The sequence below is a fragment of the Ambystoma mexicanum genome, chromosome 12 (genome assembly GCF_040938575.1).
Source record: "Ambystoma mexicanum isolate Mex_15411 chromosome 12, UKY_AmexF1_1, whole genome shotgun sequence".
Lineage (NCBI taxonomy): Eukaryota > Metazoa > Chordata > Amphibia > Caudata > Ambystomatidae > Ambystoma > Ambystoma mexicanum.
Genome location: NC_090936.1, coordinates 838,762,991 through 838,775,434, shown reverse-complemented (window position 1 = coordinate 838,775,434; position 12,444 = coordinate 838,762,991).

Here is a 12,444-nt window from a genome sequence, read left to right as displayed (position 1 = left end):
TTCCCAATAATCTTTTAATTATGATTATTTATTTATTTGCATTTAGTCAAATGTAGTCATTTACAAATTTAAAGAAACATTACAATATACAACCACTTAACACCAATAAATACATATACATATATCAAAACATTATTTACAATTCCAATTATCAATCAATACAACCATCCATGAGTTAAGATAATCAAATGAGAAATAAAACAATAGTAGAAACAGAGGGGCATAGCCAATGTGAAAAAATGTATTGTGCAAATTTACAATATATAAATTGATGTATATGACAATTCAAGATTTACTTCAACCTTTGATTACTCAGGGTCTTAATTGTTTTTCGATTTGTAACCACATGCATTAAAGTGCGTTGTGCAGCGAGACTGAAGCCGTGTTCAAACAATAGTTCAAGAATTTGTTTGATCTTTTCACATCGTATTTGTTAACCAGTCCCTCATAAACACACATATATAAGGAACCTAGTTTCAAACATTACTTACACAGATGTTTGGAAGATTCTGGGATATGCAATATTCTGGAGTCTCAACAGAAATTCATTTCTGGTGCCATTTCATTTGGGGTCTAAGGACAGTGAGAGATGCAGCTGGTTTATGCGCAATTGCAAGATCAAATTACGAATTACCAGATTTGTACTGAGAAGAATTTATGGCTGTGTCTACAGATAATAATGTAGCACATTGGAAACTTATGTATAATCCATTAATTTCAATATGTCGTCATAATTGTTGTTCCAGTCCCAAAGATTATAACATCTCTTGAAGGTCTCCTTTACCACTTCATACCCACTTCCAGAATCCAATCTCAGTTTCCAATTTATCTGTTTAAAAATTGACATATTCAAGTCTTCAAAATTGCTGCCTCTGCTTACATGCTCACTACAACTATTTCACCACATTTCTTTCAGCAAATGGCACACCGGTGTATGTGAGCATAACCAGTTACCACTGATGAAAATCATATGCCCAAATAGTCAAATTCCTGGACCCCCAGAATAACTGCCCCATTGATCAACATTTGATTCATTTTCACAACCTTTCTTCTCTTTGCACAAGCCATAACAGCAGATTTTGAAGTGTTTATATTGAGGTCAAAGGCACACAACATGTCTGTATAGACATGAATCAGCTTTTGGAGGGACTTTGGAGTAGAGTCAATACACACTGTATCATCAGTGTAGGCCAAGATTGGCAAAGCCCTGCTGCCAACCCTAGGGTAATCGGCATGACAGTCCACCAGGGCTTTGTGCAAACCATTAATGTAGAGGGAAAAGAAGAACTGGGGCCAGGACACAATCCTGGTGAACCCCTGATTTAACATAATAAAAGTCTGTCCATAGCCCCAGTTCCTAATATTGGCCACATGCATGTTTACCCCTGTGTAATTCCGGCAATACTGCCAAGATCTCCCCTGGACAATTCATGGACCTCGAGCACCCCTTGCATGTTATCCCTGTTGACTTGATCAAATGCGGTGCTAAGATCCATAAATGCTCCAAGAAAATGCAGCATACTTAATATATAGAGAGTGTGTCACTGGCAAATAGATATTGAGGGCTTAATCTCCAGTACCAACCCCAAGTTTGAAACCAAATTTCGATATCTGACAACACAGAGTTGCCTGAGATCCAGTCTTCCAGGCGTCCCAACAACACTCTTCCAAAAATCTTGAGGGATGTGTCCAAAAGTGAGACTAGCCTGTACAAAAGTGGACTCCCTCAATCAGCTTTTTGAAAATTGGGAAAAGTATGGCAAGCTTCCATGAACAGGGAATCAGGCCCATCTCTAAAATGGCATTAAAGCATACCGTAAGCAATGGAGCCCAAAGATCATGAAAAAGATCAGCAGGGACTGCATCTGGTCCTGGCGCACAATTGTGTGCTTTATTTACAATTGCAGAGGTCTCCTCCTTCAGCAAGAGATCAATTGAAGGACAAGTTCTGTTATATCTTCCAGTTTAATAGGACCATCATATAAATCAGCACAATTATCTGCCCAATCCCTGGCATCCACCAATGTTTCAGTGACCCTTCAATCCCTCTTATATGGGGGTCCATCCCAGGATTTTGTAGAGTCATTAGATGAACAGCCACTACTATATCACTCCATGCTTGTTCATCTCGCTGTATTTTCTGTGACTCCAGGGCTGCCTAATAAAATGCTATTGCCTGTATTATGCCCTTCTTGGACCTAGCTGAGGATTTCAAAGCATCACAAAGCACTCTCTTTTCCTCCCTGCATTGTTCATTTTGCCAGCCTTGTGCTGGGGACTTCTTCTGTGTGAAATATCTATGTAAATAATCAGAGAAAGTCCCAATTTAATCAACAAAGCTATTGACTGTGCATAAAACATTAATAGTTCCCTGTAGAAAGGACTAAATATGGGGTTGTTTGTCAACCAGCACTTTCTGATGTAATTTAGACCCATCTATCCTAGCCCATTGAATTCTTCTTTTGGGTTGAGCTATGCCAGATCTAAATGGTGTTTGGCCACCCCACCGTTCATAATGAGTAGCCCTGAGACCCTCAGGCATATAGGATGATGGTCACTATATTGGTCCCTTATCACCCCAAAGTGATTACTGAAAGTCGGAAGACCATGAGTATCTGGAAGCACTCGCACATTAACAGTACGTAATCATCATTCTATAAGTCATGAGGAGAATTGTATCCCTTTGGCACGAATCCATGAATCCTGCATCCAGGGTTTCAGAATTTTTCATCTCATCAAAAAGGGCATCAGAAACCCCATTACGCATCTTCACATTAAAACCACCTGGCAACAAGAAAACAGCATTCAGATTCAGTTCAGATTCAGTTTATAGATCACATGTTCTTCTATAAATACTTTAATGTCAATGGACCTCATTGCGAGTTTAATAAGGGATAAGCTGCCTCCAATCTCGGGTCTGGGTTCCCTGAATGGGGAAATACCGGGCCATCCTACCTTGGAGGGCCCAGTATTTCCCCTTTGAGGGAACCCGGACCCGGCCCGTTGTTTGCTCCCTGGTCCCCTCGCGGTAAAACCAGACATCCAGAGCAGTTCCTGCAAGGGAAGCTCGTAATGGGGCGAAATGGGTTTAATGGCGCCGGCACCTTTAAACCCATTCTGCCCATCTCGCAATGAGGCCCAATGAGTCTATTGTGGGGGCTATTATCAACATTTTAAATGACCAAAGAATCACCATTACCCAAGAGCGAGGTGATCATTTGCAGATAATTCATTTTAGGATCAACAATCTCAACTCTGCCATCAAATAATGTCCTGATCAAAATGACCAGACCCCCAAAGCACCTACCACTACTGTTCTTGCTTGCTGGGACGGAGTAAGACACAAACCCATCCAAGAAAAGTGCCATCACTGCCCATGTTTTTTGGAGAAGGATCACATCATATTGTTATTAAAAGCTCAATATATCTATGTGCAAAAATGGACTTGGACCTGCAATGTTCCACGAAAGAAATGATGTGGAATCTGTTGTTTGTATCAAACTCTCCTCTTCCCCAGAGCAATCCCCAAATTAGCCGACTCTAAGAATGAAGAGACAGATGGAGGGGCCACAGAGGTGACCAGTCAATCAATCTCCTCAATGGAAGATAATGCTTCAAAACGTTCTGCTTCCCTGATTTGAGCCGCTTTCACAAATGGAAGATGCACCCCTGGGATACTTAATAGGGCTGTTACTGAGATTTGTCAAAACAAGCTACCAAAACTGGATTCCCATTATCTCCAAAGGGGTTGGGGGGGTGAAATAAAGAGGCACAAAGTATGGGAGAAGAGAAGAGCTTTATTTGAGGCCCCCAGGTAGCTGCAGTGGAAGCATCAACTGGCGAGGCACTCTCAAATGGAATCTACATGCACAAGGTTCTAAGGAGACCTGTGCATGTATTACCATAACATCTCCCCCACGTGAGGCAAAAGAAAAAGGAAAAACAGGTGGGGGAAAAGCGGGAAAGTGGAAGGAAAAAAAAGGGTGTCAAGTGGGAGAGGCAGAGGGAAGATGGGTAAACTGGGGTACATTAGTAATAAATATAGTCATTGTTGAAGTTTTGGATGATGTTGCGGTTCCTTCTGGACATTCTTCCAGTGGGGACTCCTTGATGCATGGAGTGAGGTCTGTCATTGTCCACATGTTCGCAGAGGGATTCTCTTGGGGAATGTGAGGTGTGTTGTGATTGTTTGTCAGGACTGTTGTCCTTAGATATGCTGGTCTCTTGGATGTCTTTTGTTACTTTTATGAGATAATCTCCAGACCATCTCTTTCCATCATCGAGGATGACAGACTTCCCATGACAACTCACAACTCTCTGTGGAGGTCTGAAGATGGATTCACCCTTGAGAGTGTTCTTCGGTTCTTTGACACGTACCCAGTCTCCTTCACGAACCATCATCTCTTTTACTCCATGTCTGGAGTCGTATTGTCTTTTGTATTTTGCTTGTTTTTCTCTTACTGTCTTTTGTAGTATATCCATGTTCACCCTTGCTTCTCCCGTGTATAAGAATATCCACGCCGGTCTAAATCGGTTAGTTGCAACCCTACCATGAGGGTGAAGGGCTCTATGTTCGTGATGGTGTGTGGGGTAGTTCTATACGCATGCAAAGCTTCTTTGAGAGTTTCTCTCCACGGGAGGTTGTTGGCCGTGGCCATTTGGACTACGCTCTTCACGAGCCTGTTCATGCGTTCCACAAGTCCGTTGGAAATTGGATGGTACAAAGATGTTGTTATGTGGCTGATGGACCTTTTCTTGAGGAAATCAGCAAATTCCATAGATATGAACTGAGACCCGTTGTCCGAAACCAATTCCTTGGGGTCTCCCTCCCTGCTGAAGATCTCTGTCAGGAAATCTATGACTTTCTTTGAGGTCACATTGTCCTCAGCTATTCCCCATTCTGTCCATTTAGAGGTGTAATCGACAAGTACTATGATATATACTTTGACTGTTTTGAGGTTCTCGAATGGACCCATGATGTCGATTGCCAGTTTAGACCACACATGTTTGGGAAGTTCAATAGGCTGTAAGGGGGTCTTTCTTAAGATCTTGGACTTGTCACTCATGGCACACGTGGAGCAATTTTTGACCAGTTCTTCTGCTTCTTTCCACAATCCTGGCCACCAATAGTTGTTTCTCAACTTGTTTTTCGTCAAGCTTCTTCCTAGGTGACCTTCGTGTGCCAGTTGGAGTACTTTTTTTCTGAGTTGGGTGGGATGGGATTACTCGATCGCCTCTGAAGATATGCTCATCGTCCATGGATAATTCTTCCTTGAAGGGAATGAAGGTTGTTAAAGCCTCTCCCGTTTCCACCCAGTCATTAGCTATCGCTTCCCTGATTTCTCGCTGTTCCGGATCAGTATTGGCATTAATTTTCCATTCATCTCTCGAGATGGCAGGGTTTACGACAGCTATGATGTCCTCATCTGGAGATGCAATCTCAGTGTCGATGTTGGTCGATAATCTGGAAAGACAATCTGCTACTTGGTTTTGTGGACCAGGAGTATAGCATAGTTGGAGGTTGTATTGCATGATGTCGAGGAACCAACGTCTTATTCTCGGTGATATAAGGTGAGGAGTTTTGGACTGAAGGACATTTACTAGAGGTTTATGGTCTGTTTTCAGTATGACGGGTAAGCCCCAAATTAGGTTCCTGAAATGCTGAAGAATCCACCTCAGACCCAGAGCTTCTCTCTCAATGGTGGAATAGTTTAGTTCGGCTCCCCTCAGTACTCTCGATGCGAATGCGATCATCACGATGTCCTTATCTTGTTGCTGTTCTAGGACACCACCCAGTCCGGTTTTACTTGCATCTACGGATATGATGGTTTTAGCTTTACAATCGAACATTCCTAAGGCTGGGGCTTGGTTAATTTGAACTTGCATTCAGTGGACCATATGAATTTGGTTTCCTTCTTCAAGATGTTTCTCATGTTTTTGGTCTTATCAGCATAGTTGCTTATAAACTTGGAGTAGTATTCTGTCATCCCAAGGAAACTCCTTAATTGGTCTTTATTTTGAGGCTCAGCGATATTCATTATGGTGTCCATGAGTTTCCTCTTGGGGCTGATACCGTTGGCGTCAATGGAATGGCCCAGGTATGAAACTCGGTCGCACTTTATGTTGCATTTCTCTAATTTGAGTGTGAGCCCACTTTTTGTATGACCTGTAGGACACCCACAAGTTTTGCGTTGTGCTCTTCTTCTGTACTGGCTGATATGAGGATATCATCTTGGAAGCAGTGTATGCCATCAAGTCCTCCAAATAGATGTGACATGAGTCTCTGAAAGACTGCTGCGGCTGAAGCGAGTCCGAATGGCATTCTGTTAAACATGAATGCACCGAGAGGTGTGACAAAAGATGTTAGGTTCTTTGAGCTCTCTTCCAAAGCAATCTGGTGATAGGCTGAGGAGAGGTCCAGAGTTGTAAAGTATTTTGCAGGTTTCGTGGTCGATAGGAGTTCAGATATATTGGGAAGTGGGTGTCTGTCAACCCATATGTTTTTGTTTAGGTCTCTCAAGTCGACGCACATTCTTATGGAATCGTCCGTTTTTTTTACTAAGACAATTGGGGCAAGCCATTCTGAACTTTCGATGGGCTGTATGATGTTTTCATCGCAGAGGCGCTTAAGTTCTTTCTTCAATGCCTCTTTTGTTCCAAAGGGAATATTGCGGACTCGGTGGGCCACTGGGACAGCACCTCTTTTGAGGATTATTCTGTGTTGGAAACCTTTTAGGAGTCCAATCTTGTCGCAGAACACCTTGGGGAATTGTTTTGCTAGATTAGATTTGATGTCCATATCATTATTGAGCACACTCAGCACGGGGATTTCTTCTCCAGGGTGTATTCTTACTCGAAGAGCAGCTTGTTCTTCCCATCCCACAACGGAGGAGCCATCTTTGGCTACAAAGAGTTTGCAATATGTTTCTCTGTCATGGAACTTGAGGTTCACCCACACATATCCCATTATCTCGATGGGCGTTTTTCCATAACCGGTAGCTCTTACACAAGTGCTTCGCAGGTCATGTATCTTGCCAGAGAGTACACTCAAAAAGGTCTTGAGATCCACGATGGTGTAGGGGGAGCCAGTGTCTACCATTACAGGTAATGATATGCCGTTGATTTGCATTTTGACCCAGGGACTGTTGCTCTGTTGTTGGGATGTTACAGTGAGTATTTGTACCTTTTGTTGCATTGGACTGATAGATAACATGTCATTGTGCTCTTGGTTGCTCTCGATTACTCTCACAGAGGACGGTCTGATGAAAGGTCGCCTGGTGAGATTGCCATATCTGGTTGTCTTTCCCCGTGTGTTCTTGCAGACTTTGGCAAAGTGTCCAATATGGCTGCACTTATAACACTCCACAGCGATGGTGGGGCATTCTTTGTCAGGATTTGCATGCTTGTACCATCCGCACCTCTGGCAGCGCGTTGGATTCTGGGAGTTGTATGGCCTCGCTCTGCTTGAGCCAAATTTCGAACCCCTTGATGGCGGAGCCTTTCTTACTGCTGCTACTAGAGGCTCGTAAGGCTCGGACTCAGGGCTGACACATTTGATTTCCACACTGGTCGTGTGGTCACGTCTTTCCCTCATGCATCGATCTCCCAATTCCATGCTCCTTGCTATCTCTGTGGCTTGGTCCAGGGTGGGATTTTTGGTTTGCCACAATTTTTTTTGGATGCGTGGATCAGCCACATTCAGCACCAATTGGTCTCTCAAATACTCATCACAGACACCTGTGAAACTGCAGGTTGACATAAGCGCCCTGAGGGACGCTATGTATGAATCAATAGACTCGCCTTTGAGCTGCTTTCTGGAAAAGAACCTGTATCTTTCCAGTACTACGTTGGTCTTGTTGCCAAAATGACTGGTGAGTTTGGCCAATGCTATGTCAAACTTGCGGTTGCCATCTCCTCCTATGTTGCCGGGTTCGGGAAGGGTCCTGAAAAGTCTCAGTGCTTCTGCCCCTATACAGTTCAAGAGGGTCGCCTCCTTGAGGTCATCATTGAATTTGCTGCCCCCAATGGCTCTGAGGTAGACGTGGAATCCATCGATCCATTGTTCCCATGGGCAGCTTGGGCTCCCAGGGCATGGAAGAAACTTGGTGGGAGGCGGAACGCCCTGCATGGTGGTGTGCCTGATTCTAGGTTGTAAGTGGTGAAGAATGGCGTTGAGTGGCACCAGTTGCTGTAGTGTAGGCAGAGGTTTTCTGTACTGTTGGCAGTTAGCAAGGAGGCGCTGAGATACAGTCTTTATAGAATTGCTTGCATGGCAGGGTGGGACCCGATTCAGAGAATGCCCAGGTGTATCTGTACTGCAGAGTCTTTAGGCTTCAGTGTATGGATGGTCCTTAGTACAGATTGTGACCTCACAATGGGCTGGGAGCACAGGTTGGCTGGTTCAGGGAAGACCTGATGGAATGTTCAGTTGTGATGTCACAATGGACCAAGATAGTGAGTGATTAGTCCCGGAAAGTCAGAGTAGCCATTGAGAGAATGAAGACTGCTAATGCTGTGTGTGTGTTGCTAGGAAACAGCTAGCAGCTTTTGAAAATGATGCAGGGTTCTGCTGAGGGCAGCAGTGAGGGTTTTACACAAAAAAAATGCCAATAAAAGGAAAGCGTAGGTTTCATTTTGTCCGTTTTACACATAAAATGCCAAATGAAAGGAAAGTGTAAGTTTCACTTCGTCCTCCCCCCTCCTCTGACCTGATAGATGGACAGCTCCTGCTGTCTGAAGCACTTTTGGAGTAGGGCAGGAGTGCAATGTGCGCCGCTCTAAACTCCCAGCGGGGAGGAGCGGCACCCTTTACAGTGGAGAACTGAAAGGTGATGTCGAGGCCTCTCTTGGCTGTTCCTCTTGGCTGTCCACAGCTGACAGGCAGGCCGCTGCAGGCGCTGGCAGCAGAAGTCGGCGGCAGCGAAAAAAGGGGGGGGCTGCGCCCAATCAGGTGACCTAATACGCTCCCGGGGGCCTCGGGGTACAGTGCCTCGTCGCCATATGAAATAAAGAGGCACAAAGTATGGGAGAAGAGAAGAGCTTTATTTGAGGCCCCCAGGTAGCTGCAGTGGAAGCATCAACTGGCGAGGCACTCTCAAATGGAATCTACATGCACAAGGTTCTAAGGAGACCTGTGCATGTATTACCATAACAGGGGGGCATATGTGCCGTCCTTATAAAACTCATTAATGGAGGATAACAAAAAGGCCAGAGGATGAAGCCTACTAGGAAGTGGCTGGCCCTTAGGTTTAAGGCCTCTTGTCAGATTATAATGTGTCAAATTATTAAGTAAAAAGGGATTTGCAATGGTGACCACAACACAGTCACTCTTGACAGCTTTTTCCATCTGGCCGACCAACCTAACCCTTTTGGCCATTAATATATCCTGAGGGTTAAGTTTGGGTCCTATCAAATTCTTGTGTACACAATGACAATTCTAATAAACAGGGAGATGTTGATTCCACCCTCCCTTTGGGTAACACAGGGATATTCATATTTCCCCAACAAGGTGGGCTACTGCAGGAGCAAGATCAAATAACTTATTATTCACCAACCCTTGATGGAGGAGAACAAGCAGCCAAATTATTGGGTCCTTCCGAAATAGGGTCTATATCAATCTTAGCCCTTGTCAGTTGTTTGGCAAATACTGTCCCACTAACAAACAAAATGAGATTGCTATGAATCACCCTATGAAGAGTTGTCGGGACATTATTAACCCCTGAAGATTTTGGGGTTAACTCAAGAAGCTCCTTGTTAAGCTCCTTAATAGAATCATCCATGTTCAACAGGGTATTCGTAATTGTTTGTTTAAATTAGTGAAGAAAGTCAAAAAGGGGACAGCACTTCCTCTCCACAGTTAACCAACCCCTCAGACAAGAATATGCCATCCTGTGAGAGAGCAAAGAAAATAGGACAAAATGTTCTGTCCAAAACATCTTCCAAATGTTTTACATCATTACACCATGACTCAACACTATCTTGTGAAACAGAATCCTGGTTCACGGACATGTGCTCCATACCAGGCTTGTCTTTGACTAAGTGTACACCCTGGAGTTCCTGTGGGGTGACACAATGATTAAATTAACCCTGCTATCGGTAATAATATCTGTTACCGGGGACCCCAGATGTTCTAAACTGGGAGACCGGGAGGTTAACGTGATATCAGACCTAACTGCTCCCTCTAGCTCCAACCCCTGAGCGGCAGCCACAATGGCCTTCTCATGAACCATTATACGCTTTTCAATTGTGCCCCCATATCTTTTAGATAAGAATCCAGCAGGGATTGCGAATGGGCCTTCTTTTTTCCCCATCACATTTTTTTTGTTTGTTTTGCCTTTTTATTACCAAAGTTGTCTTCCTTGGCCTTCCATTTTGCCATGTTAAAATAAAATAATATAAATAAATATGCAATACCGTAAAAAATATGATTAAACAAAATTACACGGCTAAATAATTCTCAGATAATTATGTAAAACCAATCACAAGTCCATAAAACCACATTTAAAATACTACACCCCCAAATCACCTCAGGAAGATTCCAGAGCCAATACAAATGCCAAGTGCCAGAGCATAAAATAAAAATATGCAAAAATGCGCAAATATGCCTTGTGCAATATCAAATGTATAAACAGAATCAACAAGTGAGCAAATGAGCAATGTCTCAAGCAATGTACAATTGAGCACACCCAACCAGCTCAAGGTGCTGCCAGATTCCAAACCCTCGCCCAATGCAATTCAGCGCAACTTAACCATAACGTCCCTTTAACAACGTTTTTTCACTGAATTTCATAGGTTTTCAGTAGCGCAGCTTAACCATAACGTCCCTTTAACAACGTTTTTTTACTGAATTTCATAGTTTTTTATTAGCGCAATTTAATCATAAAGTCACTTTAACATATTTTTTTTTAACTGAATTTCATAGTTTTTTATTAGTGCAACATAACCATAACGTCCTTTTCAATGGAGGAAGACCACTAGCATCCTAGGTTCTCAAAGTGGGAACCCGGGGTGGTAAAAAAAAGATTTTTCTTCCCAAACCGGGACGCCACAGGCAGGCGTCCTGGTGTAGGAAGGAAAATCTTTTACCAAGATGGCCACCAGGGAAAGGGAAGGCTGAGTGTATAAAGGGAACACAACAGGGCATCAGCGGGGGGTCGGGAAGACCAGGAGAGAGACACGGGGCATGAGTGGGGGGTAACACGAGGGAGACACGGGGCATGAGCCGGGGTTGGGGGGAAAGAAGGAAGACACGGGGCATGAGCGAGGGGTGGGGAGAAAGAAGGAAGACACGGGGCATGAGCGGGGGGAGAAGGGAGACACGGGGCATGAGCGGGGGATGGGGGGAGAAGGGAGACATGGGGCATGAGCGGGAGGTGGGGGGTACAGGAGGGATACACGGGGCATGAGCGGGGTGTGGGGGGTACAGGAGGGAGACACGGGGCATGAGCGGGGGTGGGGGATCAGGGCAGACACGGGGCATGAGCGGGGGGTGGGGGAGGAAGAAGGGAGACATGGGGCATGAGCGGGGGTGGGGGGGAACAAGGGAGACACGGGGCATGAGTGGTGGGTGGGGGGGAAAGAAGGGAGACATGGGGCATGAGCGGGGGGTGGGGGGTACAGGAGGGAGACACAGGGCATGAGCGGGGGGTGGGGGAAGAAGAGAGACAGGGGGCATGAACTGGAGGTGGGGGGGAAATAAGGGAGACACGGGGCATGAGCGGGGGGTGGGGAGAAGAAGGGAGACGTGGGGCATGAGCGGGTGATGGGGGGAAAAAGGAAGACACGGGGCATGAGCGGGGGATGGGGGGAGAGAAGGAAGACACGGGGCATGCCTGAGCGGGGGTGGGGAAAAGGAAGACAAGGGGCATGAGCGGGGGGTGGGGGTGAACAGGGGAGAAACAGGCCATGAGCGGGGGAAAAAGGAGGGAGACAGACATGGAGCATGGAAGGGGTGGGGGTGAACAGGAGAGACATGGGGCATGAGCGGGGATAGGGCAAGGTGGAGCCCCCTCCCCCGCTCATGCCCTGTGTCTGCCCTGTTCCAACAGGGCAGACACAGGGCATGAGCAGGGGGTGGGGGGGAAAGAAGGGAGAAACGGGGCATGATCGGGGGGAAAGAAGGGAGACACGGGGAATGAGCGTGGGGTGGGGTGGGAAGAAGGGAGACACGGGGCATGAGCGGGGAGTGGGGGGGAGTGGGGTGGGAAGAAGGGAGACACAGGGCATGAGCGGGGGGTGGGGGAAAGAAGGGAGACACGGGACATGAGCGGGGGGTGGGGGGGAAGAAGGGAGACACGGGGCTTGAGCGGGGGTCGGGGGGGTAAGAAGGGAGACACGGGGCATGAGCAGGGGGTGGGGGGAAAGAAGTGAGACACTGGCCATGAGCGGGATGAAAGAAGGGAGACACTGGGCATGAACGGGGGGTGGGGGAAAGAAGGAAGACAC